Source organism: Arachis hypogaea, chromosome 16 (genome assembly GCF_003086295.3).
Source record: "Arachis hypogaea cultivar Tifrunner chromosome 16, arahy.Tifrunner.gnm2.J5K5, whole genome shotgun sequence".
NCBI lineage: Eukaryota > Viridiplantae > Streptophyta > Magnoliopsida > Fabales > Fabaceae > Arachis > Arachis hypogaea.
The window spans coordinates 66258703-66276657 of NC_092051.1; the positions used below are offsets into that span (position 1 = coordinate 66258703).

Consider the following 17955-nt stretch of genomic DNA (forward strand, 5'->3'; position numbering starts at 1 on the left):
CCACGGAGATTGTTGGTATGAAGCAAGCTATGGTCATCTTGTAAATCTCAGTCAGGCGGATATCAAATGGTTATGGAGTTTTCGAATAGTAATAATAAATAAATAGAAAATAAAGATAGAAATACTTATGTAATTCATTGGTGAGAATTTCAGATAAGTGTATAGAGATGCTTTCGTTCCTCTGAACCTCTGCTTTCCTGCTGTCTTCATCCAATCCTTCCTACTCCTTTCCGTGGCAAACTTTATGTAAGGGCATCACCATCGTCAATGGCTACATCTCATCCTCTCTGTGAAAATGGTCTGATGCGCTGTCACTGCATGGCTAATCATCTGGAGGTTCTCGATCATACTGGAATAGGATTTACTATCCTTTTGCATCTGTCACTACGCCCAGCACTCGGAATACCACAGAATCCTACTCGGAATACCACAGACAAGGTTTAGACTTTTCGGATTCTCATGAATGCCGCCATCAATCTAGCTTATACCACGAAGATTCTGATTAAGAGATCCAAGAGATAATCATCCAATCTAAGGTGGAACGGAAGTGGTTGTCAGGCACGCGTTCGTATGGGAATGATGATGATTGTCACGTTCATCACATTCATATTGAATTGCGAATGAATATCTTAGAAGCGGAATAAGTTTAATTGAATAGAGAAACAGTAGTACTTTGCATTAATTCGTGAGGAACAGCAGAGCTCCACACCTTAATCTATGGTGTGTAGAAACTCTACCATTGAAAATACATAAGTGATAAGGTCCAGGCATGGCCGAATGGCCAGCCCCCAAACGTGATCAATATGATCCAAAGTTGAACTAAAAATCATAAGATGTCTAATACAATAGTAAAAAGTCTTATTTATACTAAACTAGTTACTAGGGTTTACAGAAGTAAGTAAATGATGTAGAAATCCACTTCCGGGGCCCACTTGGTGTGTGCTTGGGCTGAGCTTGAAGTTTACACGTGGAGAGGTCATTCTTGGAGTTGAACGCCAGTTTGTAACGTGTTTCTGGCGTTCAACTCTAGTTTGTGACGTGTTTCTGGCGTTTAACTCCAGACTGCAGCATAGAACTGGCGTTCAACGCCCTTTTGCGTCGTCTAAACTCAGGCAAAGTATGAACTATTATATATTGCTGGAAAGCCCTGGATATCTACTTTCCAACGCCGTTGAGAGCATGCCATTTGGAGTTTTGTAGCTCTAGAAAATCCACTTTGAGTGTAGAGAGGTCAGAATCCAACAGCATCAGCAGTCCTTCTTCTACCTTTGAATCTGATTTTTGCTCAAGTCCCTCAATTTCAGCCAGAAAATACCTGAAATCACAGAAAAACACACAAACTCATAGTAAAGTCCAGAAATGTGAATTTAACATAAAAACTAATGAAAACATCCCTAAAAGTAACTAGATCCTACTAAAAACATACTAAAAACAATGCCACAAAACGTATAAATTATCCGCTCATCAGTGTTGCACCTCTTTTTTTTTACGTCGTGCTTACTCTCGTTCTTTTAACAACGCTATCCCGAATAGTTTAGCTAAACCGAGCCTTAATGACCTGACTTTCGGCAGGGTCCTACGAGGCCCGCAGGGCTTCGCAGCTCGACTTACCCTATGTAGCGATACATACTTATGATAATTGTGTGCAAATACATTAATTGGGGTGATCATACCAGCACTAATGCACCGAATCTCAACAGAACTCCGTAGTCAAACGTGCTTAGGCGAGAGTAGTACTAGGATGGGTTACCACCAGGGAAGTCCTCGTGTTGTACCTTTTTTTTTTTTACGTCGTGCTTACCCTCGTTCTTTGAAAGACGCTATCTCTAATAGTTTAGCTATAGCGAGCCTTAATGAACTGATTTTCGGCAAGCTCCCACGGGCTCTGCATGGCTTCGCCGCTCGACTTACCCTACGTTGCGATACATGCTAACGATAATTGTCTGCACATACTTTAATAGGTGTGATCAAACCAGCACTTATGCACCGGATTCCACCAGAACTCCGTAGTTAAGCGTGCTTGGGCTAGAGTAGTACTAGGATGGGTGACCCCCTGGGAAGTCTTCGTGTTGTACCTTTCTTTTTACGTCGTGCTTATCCTCGTTCTTTAAACGTTGCTATCTCTAATAGTTTAGCTATCGTGAGCCTTAATGAACTGATTTTCGCCAAGCTCCCACGGGCCCTGCAGGGCTTTGCAGTTCGACTTACCCTACGTCGCGAGACATTCTTATGATAATTGTGTGCACATACTTTAATAGATGCGATCATACCAGCACTAATGCACCGGATCCAATCAGAACGCCGCAGTTAAGCGTGCTTGGGTGAGAGTGGTACTAAGATTGGTGACCTCCTAGGAAGTCCTCGTGTTGCACCTCTTTTTTTTTACGTCGTGCTTACCCTTGTTCTTTTAACGGCGCTATCCCGAATCGTTTAGCTAAAGCGACCCTTAGTGACCTGACTTTCGGAAGGGTCCTACGAGGCCCGCAGGGCTTCGCAGCTCGACTTAACCTATGTAGCGAGACATACTTATGATAATTGTGTGGACATACATTAATTGGTGTGATCATACTAGCACTAATGCACCGAATCCCAACAGAACTCCGTAGTTAAACGTGCTTAGGCGAGAGTAGTACTAGGATGGGTTACCTCCAGGGAAGTCCTCGTGTTGTACTTTTTTTTTATGTCGTGCTTACCCTCATTCTTTAAACGACGCTATCTCTAATAGTTTAGCTATAGCGAGCCTTAATGAACTGATTTTCGGCAAGCTCCCACGGGCCCTGCGCGGCTTCGCCGCTCGACTTACCCTACGTCGCGATACATGCTTATGATAATTGTATGCACATACTTTAATAGGTGTGATCATACCAGCACTTATGCACCGGATTCCACCAGAACTCCATAGTTAAGCGTGCTTGGGCTAGAGTAGTACTAGGATGGGTGACCCCTTGGGAAGTCTTCGTGTTGTGCCCTTTTTTTTACGTCGTGCTTACCCTCGTTCTTTAAACGATGCTATCTCTAATAGTTTAGCTATAGTGAGCCTTAATGAACTGATTTTTGCCAAGCTCCCACGGGCCCTGCAGGACTTTGCAGCTCGACTTACCCTACGTCGCGAGACATTTTTATGATAATTGTGTGCGCATACTTTAATAGATGCGATCATACCAGCACTAATGCACCGGATCTAATCAGAACACCGTTGTTAAGCGTGCCTGGGCGAGAGTAGTACTAAGATTGGTGACCTCCTGGGAAGTCCTCGTGTTGCACCTCTTTTTTTTTACGTCGTGCTTACCCTCGTTCATTTAACGTCGCTATCCCGAATAGTATAGCTAAAGCAAGCCTTAATGACCTGACTTTCAGTAGGGTCCTACGACGCCCGCAGGGCTTCGCAGCTCGACTTACCCTATGTAGCGATACATGCTTATGATAATTTTGTGCACATACATTAATTGGTGTGATCATACCAGCACTAATGCACCGGATCCCACTAGAACTCCGTAGTTAAACGTGCTTAGGCGAGAGTAGTACTAGGATGGGTTACCTCCATGGAAGTCCTCGTGTTGCACCTCTTTTTTTTTGACGTCGTGCTTACCCTCGTTCTTTAAACGATGTTATCTCGAATAGTTTAGCTATAGTGAGCCTTAATGAACTGATTTTCGGCAAGCTCCCACGGGCCCTTCAGGGCTTCGTAGCTCGACTTACCCTTCGTCGCGATACATGCTTATGATAATTGTGTTCAAATACTTTAATAGGTGCGATCATACCAGCACTAATGCACCGGATCCCATGAGAACTCCGCAGTTAAGCGTGCTTGAGCGAGAGTGGTACTATGATGGGTGACCTCCTGGGAAGTCCTCGTGTTGCACCTCTTTTTTTTTAACGTCGTACTTACCCTCATTTTTTAAACGACACTATCTTGAATAGTTTAGCTAAAGCGAGCCTTAATGACCTGACTTTTGGCAGGCTCCTACGGGGCCCGTAGGGTTTCGCAACTCGACTTACCCTATGTACCGATACATGCTTATGATATTTGTGTGCATATACTTTAATAGGTGTGATCATTCCAACACTAATGCACCGGATCCAACCAGAACTCCGTAGTTAAGCATGCTTGGGCTAGAGTAGTACTAGGATGGGTGACCTCCTGGGAAATCTTCGTGTTGTACCTTTTTTTTACGTGTGCATACCCCCATTCTTTAAACGACGCTATCTTGAATAGTGTAGATATAGCGAGCCTTAATGAACTGATTTTCGGCAAGCTCCCACGGGCCCTGCACGGCTTCGCCGCTCGACTTACCCTACGTCGCGATACATGCTTATGATAATTGTGTGCACATACTTTAATAGGTGTGATCATACCAGCACTAATGCACCGGATCCAATCAGAACGCCGCAGTTAAGCATCCTTGGACGAGAGTAGTACTAAGATTGGTGACCTCCTAGGAAGTCCTCGTGTTGCACCTCTTTATTTATTTTTTTTCCGTCATGCTTACCCTCGTTCTTTAAATGACGCTAACTCGAATATTTTACCTAAAGCAAGCCTTAATGAACTGATTCTCGACAGGCTCCCACGGACCCAGCAGGGCTTCCCAACTACACTTACCCTATGTCGCGACACATGCTTATGATAATTGTGTGCGCATACTTTAGTAGGCGCAATCATAATAACACTAATGCACCGGATCCCATCAGAACTCCGTAATTAAGAGTGCGTGGGCGGGAGCGGTACTAGGATGGGTGACCTCCTGGGAAGAACTCGTGTTGCACCTTTTTTTTCTTTACGTCGTGCTTACCCTCGTTCTTTAAATGACGCTATCTCGAATCAGTTAGCTAAAGTGAGACTTATTGACCTGACTTTCGGTAGGCTCCTGCAGGGCCCGCAGCACTTCACAGCTTGACATACCCTTTCTCGCGATACATGCTTATGATGATTGTGTGCACATACTTTAATAGGTGTGATCATACCAGCACTAACGCACCGGATCCCACCAGAACTCCGTAGTTAAGCGTGCTTGGGCGAAAGTAGTACTAGGATGGGTGACCTGCTCGGAAATCCTCGTGTTGCACCTTTTTTTTTACGTCGTGCTTACCCTCGTTCTTTGGACGACGCTATCTGGAATAGTTTACCTAAAGCGAGACTTAATGACCTGATTTTTGGCATGCTACCACGGGCCCCGCAGGGCTTCGCAGCTCGACTTACCCTACGTCGCGAGACATGCTTATGATAATTGTGTGAGCATACTTTAATAGGTGCGATTATGCCGGCACTAATGCATCGGATCCCATCAGAACTCCGCAGTTAAGCATGCTTAGGCGAGAGTAGTACTAGGATGAGTGACCTCCTCGGAATTCCCAGTGAAGCACCACTTTTCTTTTCTTTTTTTTTACGTCGTGCTTTCCCTCGTTGTTTAAATGACGCAATCTTGAATAGTTTAGCTAAAGTGAGCCTTAATGACCTGATTTTCGGCAGGCTCCCACGGGACCACAGGGCTTCACAGCTCGACTTACCCTACGTCGTGACACATGCTAATGATAATTGTGTGTGCATACTTTAATAGCTGCGATCATACCAGCACTAATGCCCCAGATCCATCAGAACTCCGTAGTTAAGCGTGCTTGGGCAAGATTAGTACTAGGATGGGTGACCTCCTGGGAAGTCCTCGTGTTGCAACTCCTTTTTTTTTAACATTGTGCTTATCATCGTTCTTTAAACGATGTTATGTCGAATCGTTTAGCTAAAGCGAGCCTTAGTGAACTGATTGTAGGCAAGCTCCCACGGGACCCGCAGGGCTTCGCAGCTTGACCTACCCTACGTCGCGAGACATGCTTATGGTAATTGTGTGCACATACTTTAATAGGTGCGATCATACCAGCACTAATGCACCGGATCCCATCAGAACTCCGTAGTTAAGCGTGCTTGGGCGAAAGTGGTACGAGGATGGGTGACCCCCTGAGAAGTCCTCGTGTTGCACGCCTTTTTTTATTTTTTTACGTCGTGCTTAACGTCGTTCTTTAAACGACGCTATCTCGAATAGTTTAGCTTGAGCGAGCCTTAATGACATGACTTTCGGCAGGCTCCTACGGGCCGCAGGGCTTAACAGCTCGACTTACCCTTTGTAGCGATACATGGTTATGATATTTGTGTGCACATACTTTAATAGGTGTGATCATACCAACACTAATGCACCGGATCCCACCAGAACTCCGTAGTTAAGCGTGCTTGGGCGAGAGTGGTACTAGGATGGGTGACCTCTTGGGAAGTCCTCGTGTTGTACCTTTTTTTTTACGTTGTGCTTACCCTCGTTCTTTAAACGACGCTATCTCGAATAGTTTAGCTATAGGGAGTCTTAATGAACTGATTTTCGGCAAGCTCCCACGGGCCCTGTAGGGCTTCGCAGCTCGACTTACCCTACGTCGCGATACATGCTTATGATAATTGTGTGCACATACTTTAATAGGTGCGATCATACCAGCACTAATGCACCAGATCCCACCAGAACTCCGTAGTAAAGCGTGCTTAGGCGAGAGTGGTACTATGATGGGTGACCTCCTAGGAAGTCCTTGTGCTGCACGTCTTTTTTTTTACGTCGTGCTTTCCCTCGTTCTTTAAACGACGCTATCTCGAATAATTTAGCTAAAGCGAGCCTTAATGACTTGACTTTCGGCAGGCTCCTACGGGGCCCGCAAGGCTTCGCAGCTCGACTTTCGCTATGTAGCAATACATGCTTATGACAATTGCATGCGCATACTTTTATAGGTGCGATCATACCAGCACTAATGCACCAGATCCAATCAAAACTCTGCAGTTAAGCGTACTTGGGCGATAGTAGTACTACGATGGGTGACCTCCTGGGAAGTCCTCGTGTTGCACCTCTTTTTTTTTTACGTCGTGCTTATCCTCGTTCTTTTAACAATGCTATCTCGAATAGTTTAGCTAAAGCGAGCCTTAATGACCTGACTTTCGGCAGGGTCCTACGAGGTCTGCAGGGCTTTGCAGCTCGACTTACCCTATATAGCGATACATGCTTATGATAATTGTGTGCACATACATTAATTGGCGTGATCATACCAGCAATAATGCACCGGATCCTACCAGAACTCTGTACTTAAACGTGCTTAGGCGAGAGTAGTACTAGGATGGGTTACTTCCAGGGAATTCCTTGTGTTGTACCATTTTTTTTACGTCGTGCTTACCCTCGTTCTTTAAACGACGCAATCTCAAATAGTTTGGCTAAAGCGAACCTTAATGACCTGACTTTCGGCAGGGTCCTACGAGGCCCGCAGGGTTTTGCAGCTCGACTTACCCTATGTAGGGATACATGCTAATGATAATTGTGTGCACATACTTTAATAGGTGTGATCATACCAGCACTAATGCACCAGATCCCACCAGAACTCCGTAGTTAAGCGTGCTTGGTCTAGAGTTGTACTAGGATGGGTGACCTCCTGGGATGTCCTCGTGTTGTACTTTTTTTTTACGTCGTGCTTACCCTCATTCTTTAAACGACGCTATCTCGAATAGTTTAGCTATATTGAGCCTTAATGAACTTATTTTCGGCAAGCTCCGACGAGCCCTACAGGGCTTCGCAGCTTGACTTACCCTACGTCGCGATACATGCTTATGGTAATTGTGTGCACATACTTTAATAGGTGTGATCATACCAGCACTAATGCACCGGATCCCACCAAAACTCCGTAGTTAAGCGTGCTTGGGCGAGAGTGGTACTAGGATCGGTGACCTACTGGGAAGTCCACGTGTTGCACCTCTTTTTTATTTTTAAGTCGTGCTTACCCTCGTTCTTTAAACGACGCTATCTCGAATAGTTTAGCTAAAGCGAGCCTTAATGACCTGACTTTCGACAGGCTCCTACGGGGCCCGCAGGGCTTCGCAGCTCGACTTACCCTATGTAGCGATACATGCTTACGACAATCGCATGCGCATACTTTAATAGGTGCGATCATACCAGCACTAATGCATCGGATCCCATCAGAACTCTGCAATTAAGCGTGCTTGGGCGAGAGTAGTACTACGATGGGTGACCCCTTGGAAATTCTCGTGTTGCACCTCTTTTTTTTTTTTTACGTCGTGCTTACCCTCGTTCTTTTAACGATGCTATCTCGAATAGTTTAGGTAAAGCGACCCTTAATGACCTGACTTTCGGCAGGGTCCTACGAGGCCCGCAGGGCTTCGCAGCTCGACTTACCCTATGTAGCGATACATGCTTATGATAATTGTGTGCACATACATTAATTGGTGTGATCATACCAGCATTAATGCACCGGATCCCACAAGAACTCCGTAGTTAAACGCGCTTAGGCAGGAGTAGTACTAGGATAGGTTACCTCCAAGGAAGTCCTCGTGTTGTACCTTTTTTTTACGTCGTGGTTACCCTCGTTCTTTAAACGACGCTATCTCGAATAGTTTAGCTATAGTGAGCCTTAATGAACTGATTTTCGACAAGCTCCCACGGACCCTGCAGGGCTTCCCAGCTCGACTTACCCTATGTAGCGATACATTCATATGATAATAGTGTGCACATACATTAATTAGTGTGATCATACTAGCACTAATGCATCGGATCCCATCAGAACTCCGGAGTTAAGCGTGCGTGGGCGAGAGCGTTACTAGGATGGGTGACCTCCTCGGAATTCCTGGTGGAGCACCATTTTTCTTTTCTTTTTTTTTTTCGTCGTGCTTACCCTCGTTGTTTAAACGACGCAATGTTGAATAGTTTAGCTAAAGTGAGCCTTAATGACCTAATTTTTGGCAGGCTCCCACGGGCCCACAGGGCTTCACAGCTCAACTTACCCTACGTCGTGACACATGCTAATGATAATTGTGTGTGCATACTTTAATAGCTGCTATCATACCAGCACTAATGCCTCAGATCCCATAAGAACTCTGCAGTTAAGCGTGCTTGGGCAAGATTAGTACTAGGATGAGTGACCTCCTGGGAAGTCCTCGTGTTGCACCTCTTTTTTTTTTAATGTCGTGCTTACCCTCGTTCTTTTACCGACGCTATCTCAAATCGTTTAGCTAAAGCGAGCCTTAGTGAACTGATTTTAGGCAAGCTCCCACGGGACCCGCAGGGCTTCGCAGCTCGACCTACCCTACGTCGCGAGACATGCTTATGATAATTGTATGCACATACTTTAATAGGTGCGATCATACTAGAACTAATGCACCGGATCCCATCAGAACTCCGTAGTTAAGCGTGCTTGGGCAAGAGTAGTACTTGGATGGGTGACCACCTGAGAAGTCCTCGTGTTGCACCTCTTTTTTTTTTTTATGTCGTGCTTACCCTCGTTCTTTAAACGATGCTATCTCGAATAGTTTAGCTAAAGCGAGCCTTAGTGAACTTATTTTCGGCAAGCTCCCACGGGACCCGCAGGGCTTCGCAGCTCGACTTACCCTACGTAGCGAGACATGCTTATGATAATTGTGTGCCCATACTTTAATAGGTGCGATAAAACCAGCACTAATGCACCGGATCCCACTAGAACTCCGTAGTTAAGTGTGCTTGGGCGAGAGTGGTACGAGGATGGGTGACCTCCTGAGAAGTCCTCGTGTTGCACCTCTTTTTTTTTTACGTCGTGCTTATCGTCGTTCTTTAAACGATGCTATCTCGAATAGTTTAGCTAAAGCGGGTCTTAATGACATGACTTTCGGCAGGCTCCTACGGGGTCCGCAGGGCTTCGCAGCTCGACTTACCCTATGTAGCGATACATGCTTATGATAATTGTGTGCACATACTTTAATAGGTGTGATCATACCAGCACTAATGCACCGGATCCCACCAGAACTCCGTAGTTAAGCGTGCTTGGGCAAGAGTGGTACTAGGATGGGTGACCTCCTGGGAAGTCCTCGTATTGTACCTTTTTTTTTACATCGTGCTTACCCTCGTTCTTTAAACGACGCTATCTCGAATAGTTTAGCTATAGTGAGTCTTAACGAACTGATTTTCGGCAAGCTCCCACGGGCCCTGCAGGGCTTCGCAACTCGACTTACCCTACGTCGAGATACACGCTTATGATAATTGTGTGCACATACTTTAATAGGTGCGATCATACCAACACTAATGCCCCAGATCCCACCAGAACTCCGTAGTTAAGGGTGCTTGGGCGAGAGTGGTACTAGGATGGGTGACCTCCTGGGAAGTCCTCGTGTTGCACCTCTTTTTTTTTTACGTCGTGCTTACCCTCGTTCTTTTAACGATGCTATCTCGAATAGTTTAGCTAAAGCGAGCCTTAATGACCTGACTTTCGGCAGGGTCCTACGAGGCCCGCAGGGCTTTGCAGCTTGACTTACCCTAAGTAGCGATACATGCTTATGATAATTGTGTGCACATATATTAATTGGCGTGATCATACCAGCAATAGTGAACCGGATCCCACCAGAACTCCGTAGTTAAACGTGCTTAGGCGAGAGTAGTACTAGGATGGGTTACCTCCAGGGAAGTCCTCGTGTTGTACCCTTTTTTTTTTTACGTCGTGCTTACCCTCGTTCTTTAAATGACGCAATCTCAAATAGTTTAGCTAAAGCGAACCTTAATGACCTGACTTTCGGCAGGGTCCTACGAGGCCCGCAGGGTTTCGCAGCTTGACTTACCCTATGTAGGGATACATGCTTATGATAATTGTGTGCACATACTTTAATAGGTGTGATCATACCAGCACTAATGCACCGAATCCCACCAGAACTCCGTAGTTAAGCGTGCTTGGGCTGGAGTTATACTAGGATGGGTGACCTCCTGGGAAGTCCTTGTGTTGTATTTTTTTTTTACGTCGTGCTTACTCTCGTTCTTTAAACAACGCTATCTCGAATAGTTTAGCTATATTGAGCCTTAATAAACTGATTTTCGGCAAGCCCCCACGAGCCCTGCAGGGCTTCGCAGCTCGACTTACCCTACGTCGCGATACATGCTTATGATAATTGTGTGCACATACTATAATATGTGCGATCATACCAGCACTAATGCACCGGATCCCACGAGAACTCCGTAGTTAAGCATGCTTGGGCGAGAGTGGTACTACGATGGGTGACCTCCTGGGAAGTCCTCTTGTTGCACCTCTTTTTCTTTTAAGTCGTGCTTACCCTCGTTCTTTAAACGACGCTATATCGAATAGTTTAGCTAATGCGAGCCTTAATGACCTGACTTTTGGCAGGCTCCTACGGGGCCCGCAGGGCTTCGCAGCTCGACTTACCCTATATAGCGATACATGCTTATGACAATTGCATGCGCATACTTTAATAGGTGCGATCATACCAACACTAATGCACCGGATCCCATCAGAACTCTGCAGTTAAGCGTGCTTGGACGAGAGTAGTACTACGATGGGTGACCTCCTGGGAAGTCCTTGTGTTGCACCTCTTTTTTTTTTATGTCGTGCTTACCCTCGTTCTTTTAACGATGCTATCTCGAATAGTTTTGCTATAGTGAGCCTTAATGAACTGATTTTCGGCAGGCTCCCACGGGCCCTGCAGGGCTTTGCAGCTCGACTTACCCTATGTAGCGATACATTCTTATGTTAATAGTGTGCACATACATCAATTAGTGTGATCATACTAGAACTAATGCTTCGGATCCCATCAGAACTCCGGAGTTAAGCGTGCGTGGGCGAGAGCGGTACTAGGATGGGTGACCTCCTGGGAAGTCCTCGTGTTGCACCTTTTTTTTTCTTTACGTCATGCTTACCCTCGTTCTTTAAATGACGCTATCTCGAATCAGTTAACTAAAGTGAGCCTTAATGACCTGACTTTTGGCAGGCTTCTATGGGGCCCGCAGGGCTTCGAAGCTCGACTTACCCTTTGTCGCGATACATGCTTATGATGATTGTGTGAACATACCTTAATAGGTGTGACCTTACTAGCACTAATGCACTGGACCCCACCAGAACTCCGTGGTTAAGCGTGCTTGGGCGAGAGTAGTACTAGGATGGCTGACCTCCTCGGAAGTCCTCGTGTTGCACCATTTTTTTTTACGTCGTGCTTACCCTTGTTCTTTAAACGACGCTATCTTGAATAGTTTAGCTAAAACGAGCCTTAATGGCCTGATTTTCGGGAGGCTCTAATGGGCCCCGCAGGGATTCGTAGCTCGACTTAAACTATGTCGGGACACATGCTTATGATAATTGTGTGCAAATACTTTAATAGGTGCGATTATACCAGCACTAATGCACCGGATCCCATCAGAAATCCGCAGTTAACCGTGTTTGGGCGAGAGTAGTACTAGGATGGGTGAACTCCTGGGAAGTCCTCGTGTTGCACCTCTTTTTTTTACGTCATGCTTACCTTCGTTCTTTGACCGACCCTATCTGGAATAGTTTACCTAAAGCGAGATTTAATGACCTGATTTTCGGCAGGCTACCACGGACATCGCAAGGCTTCGCAGATCGACTTAACCTATGTCGCGATACAAACTTATGATAATTGTGTGCGCATACTTTAATAGGTGCGATCATACCAGCACTAATGCACCGGATCCCATGAGAACTCCGCAGTTAGGCGTGCTTGGGCGAGAGTGGTACTAGGATGGGTGACCTCCTGGGAAGTCCTCGTGTTGCATCTCTTTTTTTTTTTACGTCGTGCTTACCCTCGTTCTTTAAACGACGCTATCTCGAATAGTTTAGCTAAAGCGAGCCTTAATGACCTGACTTTCAGCAGGCTCCTACGGGGCTCGCAGGGATTCTCAGCTCGACTTACCCTATGTAGCGATACATGCTTATGATAATTGTGTGCACATACTTTAATAGGTGTGATCATACGAGCACTAATGCACCGGGTCCCACCAGAACTCCATAGTTAAGTGTAAGAACCCCGATTTTCGAGTACACGAGATCTTTTCTGAAGGCACGTATTTCACCGGAAGATCAGTAAAGGAAACACCTCTTCTGTATCATCAAGCGTCTCAATCCTCATTGTCATTATATTATCTTTAACTCAGGACCTTAGTCGAGACAAGCTCAATAACGCAATCACGAAGAACCTAGTTTTTGAACCGTATCGGTTTGGAGTTTTGATCCTATTTTTTGTAAATAATCTCAGTTTGACAAACCGGACCTGATTTATGAGATGAGATAATAGGATGATATTATCATTATATTAGTATTAGAAAATGCTTGAATGATATTATGGTTACCTGATCAGTTTTAGTTAAAAACAGAAAATCGGTTTAACCGGGTTTACGGTTTACTGGTGCAGCTTAGCACCAGCACTCTCTGACGACTTTAGCAATGCTAAGGCCTCATTATTCATGTTCTATTCTCATAATAAATATGTTACTAGTGTCATTTATGCTAGTAGCTCAGAAAATAATTTTTAGAGATGTTTTTACGAGTGTTCCGATACACCTAGTTTTAGTAGTTGTACACCAGAGATATTTTAATATTATTTTAATCCACCTCCAAGCCAACCAATCACAACTCACCTTACACCCCTAAGACCTCCAAGGCTGTCTCATTTCATCATTTTGGCCGAAAATAACAAGAGAGAAAAGAGAGAAACTTTCATGAACACTTAATCTTCAAAGCTTGATTTCTTCTGAACTAAAACTCAAATCAAAACTCTGATTTCACCAAAATGATCCTCTCTTCTTCCTCTACATAACCATGTAACTTATCAAGGATGGAAATAAGGTGAGATGGCTGTCTCCCTCCCATTTCAATTTGGTTTTCAAGGAAAACCATGCAAAACATGTGTTTTCTTGATGTTCTTCCTTAGGAATCATGCTTAACTTGACTTGAGGGCCAAGAAACGTGAATTTCCAGCAAGTCTAAGGTGAGATATCGCTTCCTAACATACCAAGGGAGATTTGGTCAGTTGAGAGTTTGTGGATTTAAAGTTGTTCTTGATGTGTTTTAGAAGGAAAAAAATGCTTAAGGACCACCTGAAAGTCTAACTGAATTTGGAGCAGCAAATCAAGGTAAGGTGTCACGAAATTAATCTTGATTATTTGTGTTTGAGTTTTGTGAATGTTGTATAAATTGGCTGTGCTAAAAATTGGTTGCATATATGATTGATTCTTGGTGAAAATTTGGTGAAATTTTGATGAAATTTGATGAAATTCAAGCTTTAAAGTTCATGTTCTTGGGCAGATAGAAAAACGAAACCCTAAGCTTAAATTGAGGTTCAATTTGTGTTGAAATTATGTAGAAAAGATGGGGTTTTAGTGGCTGCTAATTTATTTTGAATTTTGGTAAAAATCGGTTGCTGAAAAGACTGAAAAATGGGTAAAAACAGAGAAAGAATTTGAAGAATATACGAAGAACACGAAGAACACTTTGAGTGTGGTAAAGAACATTGAAGAACACCTTTTAGATCTTAGAAAGGGCAAGGAAGTAAATATTTTGGTGTTTGAGGGGTTATTTGGTAATTTCTGAAAGTTAGGGTGGTAAAAAGTGAATTTTAAAGGTTCAAAGTAAAAGTAAGTTAATTTTCGAAAATTTAATAATAAAATAATAAAAAATAATAAAATATTAAATAATAATATTTAATTAAAAATAATATTTTAATAAAAATAATAAAATAATGCGGAAAAGGCAGTTTTCTGTAAAAGCTTTAGAAAGACAACTTTAAACTCAGAATCTCATAATTACCTTCATAAAACACTTAGGGAGTGGTAAAAACATATTAGTGAGGCAAAAATAAAGAAAAGATAAAAAGTTAAAGAAAAGATAAAAACCAAAGAAAAAGTCTGTAAAATTTTAATGACAGAAAAACAGACAGAGACTAGTGAACGAACTAGGGCAACTTAGTTAGTACTTGAGTTGCGACTAGGGTTAGGTGTTATATGAAAAGTTAAACTGTTTCAGTATAGACTTAATGAACCTATACCTGGGACAGACTAACTATTCATACCGAAATTTACATAAGCTTTAAATACATACGTTAAACAGAAAAATCAGAGCAGAATAAAGAAACACATAGAACAGAGTAACCAGAGCAGAATAAAGGGATACAGAGAAAAGAGTAATCAGAGCAAAGTAAAAAGACAAAGAGAAAAGAGTAATGTGATAAAGAGAAATGGTTTGAATTAAGATGTTGTAAAAGTAAAAAATGTAAAGTTTGTACAGTATGATTGAACAGAGAAAGAAAGAGGTACTGCATAAGAATGTGAAAATGATGATGAATAATGAGAATGATAATGAATGATGATAATGAGAATGATTATGTAATGATTTTCTGCTTGAGGCAACCCAAGAGATGTGTTTATTCATTTGTTGCGTTACGGCAACTCCAGATATACTTGTATGATCATCTGCTGCAGTGAGGCAGTCAGATAGATAATGGTGTGATCACTGAGAACGCTTTCCTACGGTACAGATCCATATTTTATTTCTGTAAGGCAGAGGGGTTATTTCCTGCTACAGAAGTACTATGACCACCTGTTCCATTTCTGTAGTGGCAGAGGGGTTATTTCCTGTATACAGAAGGTGTGTCGGCGTACATCCCTGCAGTGGCAGATGTGTTATTTCCTGCGTGCAGTGGACCCTGTGGTGGCAGAGGGGTTATTTCCTGTACACAGGGGTATAGCCAATAGGAAATCCTTATCCAGACAGAGGTTGCTGGATAACGTCGGGAGCGGGTTAGTAACCGACAGATGAGCTCATTACCTGCACTAGGGCTAGACATGCATCATACTTGGTTGCGCATTTCCTTTGTTATGATTGTGGTATGAATGTATGCTTTCCTTGTTTGTATTCCATTCTCTGCGCTTGTGATATTTTCTTGTATTCTTCTGTTTGCATTCTGCTATCTGTTTTCTCTATCTTCTCTACTTATCTGTGTTTTCTAATTACTGCTTCCTTGTATTCTGCTAATAGTCTGCTAAACAACATAGAATTAATGAACGTAACTAATAACCCCGACCCTACTAAGAACTCCCCAGTTCTTACCCCTTCTCTCTCCCTTCCCCCTTCAGATGGAAGTATGAGTACCCTTCCGTAGTTCATTGATGATGGTTCTGCAAAGAGGATTCCGCTCTAGATAGTCTTCTGAGTCTAGGGTGAATCTCGTTCTCTGTTTATATGTATATACTGTGAGACTAGCCAATGTCTACACCCCGTTTGTTCTTGAACTTTAACTTAAATCCTGTGTACGAGACTCCTATTGTGTGGCTACTTGATGAGGTACCAGAGAGACGTTATATGGCAATGTCTGATCGTGCAAAGGAGTAGTAGATGATGTTCTACCTTTTGCTGATGTTCCACCTGACTTGATTTTTGAAGACTTAGAACGTACTTTCCCTCGCTTTAGTAGTTTAGAGGGACTAGGTAAGTATAGAGTTTAGGCTAGCCAAGGTGCCAGCTTAGGGACTTCTTGAACAGGTCAGGGCCTAGGATGTTGTATGTATATATATGTATATAGTTATTATCTAGCTATATTTAGGGGTGTTCTAACTAAAAGTCTATACTCTAATAAAGCCTGAATCACTGAATGTTGTTGACTACCTGTGATATATTTATGTGTGGTTGTTTATAACTGTTTTATCTATTATCAGTTCTGAATTGATTATGAATGATTCTGTTTATTAATTCAAATGTTTTCAAAAAAAAAAGTACCTCGCTAACTAACTATGCTTTTAACAACGAATCAGGCTCATATAATAAATAATAGATAATAATTAGGATGACAAATTGGTAGCACTCAATTTCTGGTATGTCCTAGGAGTACTGAAAATTGGGTCGTTACAATTTGGTATCAGAGCAGTTCGTTCCCAGTAGAGCCTGGGGAGTGGACTAACTATGCTTCATTCAACACTCTGCTTGTGTGTCCCATGCTGTTAGGGTATCTTTAAGATACATTTGGCATGAATGTCTATGAGCGCTCATTTTGGGAAAGTTCGTGCCTTACTAGAAATATTAAGACTGATCACCTTAATGTTGATTGTTTGGTGTGGATAGGACCTTAATGACTGTGAATAGGCATAGTTTAATCGAGCTCCGAATGTCAAATCGATCCGAGGTACAGCTATCCTAATAGCTGTTATGATATACATGGCAATGACTATGTTAGATTTGGATGCTGTAAGAAACAAACCTACCTCTTCATCAGGATGGCTTGAAGAAAGTAGATCATTTGAAGATGGATTCTGCACGTGGCTGAAATTTTGAGGGCAAAATTTTCTTTTAGGAGGGTAGAATGTAACAACCCCGATTTTCGAGTACGCGAGATCTTTTCTGAAGGCACGTATTTCACCGGAAGATCAGTAAAGAAAACACCTCTTCTGTATCATCAAGCGTCTCAATCCTTATTGTCATTATATTATCTTTAACTCAGGACCTTAGTCGAGACAAGCTCAATAACGTAATCACGAAGAACCTAGTTTTTGAACCGTATCGGTTTGGAGTTTTGATCATATTTTTCGTAAATAATCTCAGTTTGACAAACCGGACCCGATTTATGAGAGAAGAGAGATAATATGATGATATTATCATTATATTAGTATTAGAAAATGCTTGAATGATATTATGGTTACCTAATCAGTTTTAGTTAAAAACAGAAAATCGGTTTAACCGGGTTTACGGTTTACTGGTGCAGCTTAGCACCAGCACTCTCTGATGACTTTAGCAATGCTAAGGCCTCATTATTCATGTTCTATTCTCATAATAAATATGTTACTAGTGTCATTTATGCTAGTAGCTCAGAAAATAATTTTTAGAGATGTTTTTACGAGTGTTCCGATACACCTAGTTTTAGTAGTTTTACACCAGAGATATTTTAATATTATTTTAATCCACCTCCAAGCCAACCAATCACAACTCACCTTACACCCCTATGACCTCCAAGGCTGTCTCATTTCATCATTTTGGCAAAAAATAACAAGAGAGAAAAGAGAGAAACTTTCATGAACACTTAATCTTCAAAGCTTGATTTCTTCTGAACTAAAACTCAAATCAAAACTCCGATTTCACCAAAATGATCCTCTCTTCTTCCTCTACACAACCATGTAACTTATC

At 42.8% G+C, this 17955-nt stretch overlaps 24 non-coding genes and 13 pseudogenes across 24 annotated transcripts; all 37 read left to right on the plus strand.

Annotated features, from left to right (window-relative positions):
* The first annotated feature begins 1659 nt into the window (after positions 1-1659).
* LOC112759717 (5S ribosomal RNA) lies at positions 1660-1778 on the plus strand (annotated as a pseudogene).
* Positions 1779-1959: 181 nt separating this feature from the next.
* Positions 1960-2078, plus strand: LOC112759374 (5S ribosomal RNA). Its single transcript, XR_003180138.1, has one exon. It is a non-coding gene; the product is annotated as a 5S ribosomal RNA (ribosomal RNA).
* A 178-nt stretch (positions 2079-2256) lies between these two features.
* On the plus strand, positions 2257-2375 carry LOC112759568 (5S ribosomal RNA; annotated as a pseudogene).
* Positions 2376-2555: 180 nt separating this feature from the next.
* Positions 2556-2674, plus strand: LOC112759418 (5S ribosomal RNA). The gene has a single exon (XR_003180173.1). It is a non-coding gene; the product is annotated as a 5S ribosomal RNA (ribosomal RNA).
* A 177-nt stretch (positions 2675-2851) lies between these two features.
* LOC112759589 (5S ribosomal RNA) lies at positions 2852-2970 on the plus strand (annotated as a pseudogene).
* A 178-nt stretch (positions 2971-3148) lies between these two features.
* Positions 3149-3267, plus strand: LOC112759513 (5S ribosomal RNA). Its single transcript, XR_003180249.1, has one exon. It is a non-coding gene; the product is annotated as a 5S ribosomal RNA (ribosomal RNA).
* A 180-nt stretch (positions 3268-3447) lies between these two features.
* Positions 3448-3566, plus strand: LOC112759312 (5S ribosomal RNA). The gene has a single exon (XR_003180083.1). It is a non-coding gene; the product is annotated as a 5S ribosomal RNA (ribosomal RNA).
* A 181-nt stretch (positions 3567-3747) lies between these two features.
* On the plus strand, positions 3748-3866 carry LOC112761091 (5S ribosomal RNA). The gene has a single exon (XR_003181502.1). It is a non-coding gene; the product is annotated as a 5S ribosomal RNA (ribosomal RNA).
* Positions 3867-4047: 181 nt separating this feature from the next.
* Positions 4048-4166, plus strand: LOC112759681 (5S ribosomal RNA; annotated as a pseudogene).
* Positions 4167-4342: 176 nt separating this feature from the next.
* Positions 4343-4461, plus strand: LOC112759662 (5S ribosomal RNA; annotated as a pseudogene).
* Positions 4462-4648: 187 nt separating this feature from the next.
* LOC112759623 (5S ribosomal RNA) lies at positions 4649-4767 on the plus strand (annotated as a pseudogene).
* A 181-nt stretch (positions 4768-4948) lies between these two features.
* On the plus strand, positions 4949-5067 carry LOC112762213 (5S ribosomal RNA). The gene has a single exon (XR_003182560.1). It is a non-coding gene; the product is annotated as a 5S ribosomal RNA (ribosomal RNA).
* A 178-nt stretch (positions 5068-5245) lies between these two features.
* On the plus strand, positions 5246-5364 carry LOC112759774 (5S ribosomal RNA; annotated as a pseudogene).
* Positions 5365-5553: 189 nt separating this feature from the next.
* Positions 5554-5671, plus strand: LOC112759300 (5S ribosomal RNA). The gene has a single exon (XR_003180073.1). It is a non-coding gene; the product is annotated as a 5S ribosomal RNA (ribosomal RNA).
* Positions 5672-5853: 182 nt separating this feature from the next.
* Positions 5854-5972, plus strand: LOC112762200 (5S ribosomal RNA). Its single transcript, XR_003182548.1, has one exon. It is a non-coding gene; the product is annotated as a 5S ribosomal RNA (ribosomal RNA).
* A 184-nt stretch (positions 5973-6156) lies between these two features.
* On the plus strand, positions 6157-6275 carry LOC112762259 (5S ribosomal RNA). Its single transcript, XR_003182602.1, has one exon. It is a non-coding gene; the product is annotated as a 5S ribosomal RNA (ribosomal RNA).
* Positions 6276-6453: 178 nt separating this feature from the next.
* Positions 6454-6572, plus strand: LOC112759531 (5S ribosomal RNA). The gene has a single exon (XR_003180266.1). It is a non-coding gene; the product is annotated as a 5S ribosomal RNA (ribosomal RNA).
* A 180-nt stretch (positions 6573-6752) lies between these two features.
* On the plus strand, positions 6753-6871 carry LOC112759283 (5S ribosomal RNA). Its single transcript, XR_003180056.1, has one exon. It is a non-coding gene; the product is annotated as a 5S ribosomal RNA (ribosomal RNA).
* Positions 6872-7052: 181 nt separating this feature from the next.
* Positions 7053-7171, plus strand: LOC112759809 (5S ribosomal RNA; annotated as a pseudogene).
* Positions 7172-7349: 178 nt separating this feature from the next.
* On the plus strand, positions 7350-7468 carry LOC112759575 (5S ribosomal RNA; annotated as a pseudogene).
* Positions 7469-7645: 177 nt separating this feature from the next.
* On the plus strand, positions 7646-7764 carry LOC112759332 (5S ribosomal RNA). Its single transcript, XR_003180101.1, has one exon. It is a non-coding gene; the product is annotated as a 5S ribosomal RNA (ribosomal RNA).
* A 183-nt stretch (positions 7765-7947) lies between these two features.
* Positions 7948-8065, plus strand: LOC112762249 (5S ribosomal RNA). Its single transcript, XR_003182594.1, has one exon. It is a non-coding gene; the product is annotated as a 5S ribosomal RNA (ribosomal RNA).
* A 184-nt stretch (positions 8066-8249) lies between these two features.
* LOC112759775 (5S ribosomal RNA) lies at positions 8250-8368 on the plus strand (annotated as a pseudogene).
* Positions 8369-8545: 177 nt separating this feature from the next.
* Positions 8546-8664, plus strand: LOC112759769 (5S ribosomal RNA; annotated as a pseudogene).
* Positions 8665-8854: 190 nt separating this feature from the next.
* On the plus strand, positions 8855-8973 carry LOC112759481 (5S ribosomal RNA). Its single transcript, XR_003180224.1, has one exon. It is a non-coding gene; the product is annotated as a 5S ribosomal RNA (ribosomal RNA).
* Positions 8974-9155: 182 nt separating this feature from the next.
* On the plus strand, positions 9156-9274 carry LOC112761570 (5S ribosomal RNA). Its single transcript, XR_003181959.1, has one exon. It is a non-coding gene; the product is annotated as a 5S ribosomal RNA (ribosomal RNA).
* A 183-nt stretch (positions 9275-9457) lies between these two features.
* Positions 9458-9576, plus strand: LOC112762283 (5S ribosomal RNA). The gene has a single exon (XR_003182625.1). It is a non-coding gene; the product is annotated as a 5S ribosomal RNA (ribosomal RNA).
* Positions 9577-9757: 181 nt separating this feature from the next.
* Positions 9758-9876, plus strand: LOC112762150 (5S ribosomal RNA). The gene has a single exon (XR_003182501.1). It is a non-coding gene; the product is annotated as a 5S ribosomal RNA (ribosomal RNA).
* Positions 9877-10054: 178 nt separating this feature from the next.
* Positions 10055-10173, plus strand: LOC112762285 (5S ribosomal RNA). The gene has a single exon (XR_003182627.1). It is a non-coding gene; the product is annotated as a 5S ribosomal RNA (ribosomal RNA).
* Positions 10174-10354: 181 nt separating this feature from the next.
* On the plus strand, positions 10355-10473 carry LOC112759734 (5S ribosomal RNA; annotated as a pseudogene).
* Positions 10474-10654: 181 nt separating this feature from the next.
* LOC112759506 (5S ribosomal RNA) lies at positions 10655-10773 on the plus strand. The gene has a single exon (XR_003180245.1). It is a non-coding gene; the product is annotated as a 5S ribosomal RNA (ribosomal RNA).
* A 177-nt stretch (positions 10774-10950) lies between these two features.
* Positions 10951-11069, plus strand: LOC112759323 (5S ribosomal RNA). The gene has a single exon (XR_003180094.1). It is a non-coding gene; the product is annotated as a 5S ribosomal RNA (ribosomal RNA).
* A 181-nt stretch (positions 11070-11250) lies between these two features.
* On the plus strand, positions 11251-11369 carry LOC112761722 (5S ribosomal RNA). The gene has a single exon (XR_003182103.1). It is a non-coding gene; the product is annotated as a 5S ribosomal RNA (ribosomal RNA).
* A 181-nt stretch (positions 11370-11550) lies between these two features.
* Positions 11551-11669, plus strand: LOC112759520 (5S ribosomal RNA). The gene has a single exon (XR_003180256.1). It is a non-coding gene; the product is annotated as a 5S ribosomal RNA (ribosomal RNA).
* A 182-nt stretch (positions 11670-11851) lies between these two features.
* Positions 11852-11970, plus strand: LOC112759609 (5S ribosomal RNA; annotated as a pseudogene).
* A 179-nt stretch (positions 11971-12149) lies between these two features.
* LOC112762267 (5S ribosomal RNA) lies at positions 12150-12268 on the plus strand. Its single transcript, XR_003182610.1, has one exon. It is a non-coding gene; the product is annotated as a 5S ribosomal RNA (ribosomal RNA).
* Positions 12269-12447: 179 nt separating this feature from the next.
* On the plus strand, positions 12448-12566 carry LOC112761512 (5S ribosomal RNA). The gene has a single exon (XR_003181904.1). It is a non-coding gene; the product is annotated as a 5S ribosomal RNA (ribosomal RNA).
* The last annotated feature ends 5389 nt before the right edge of the window (positions 12567-17955 follow it).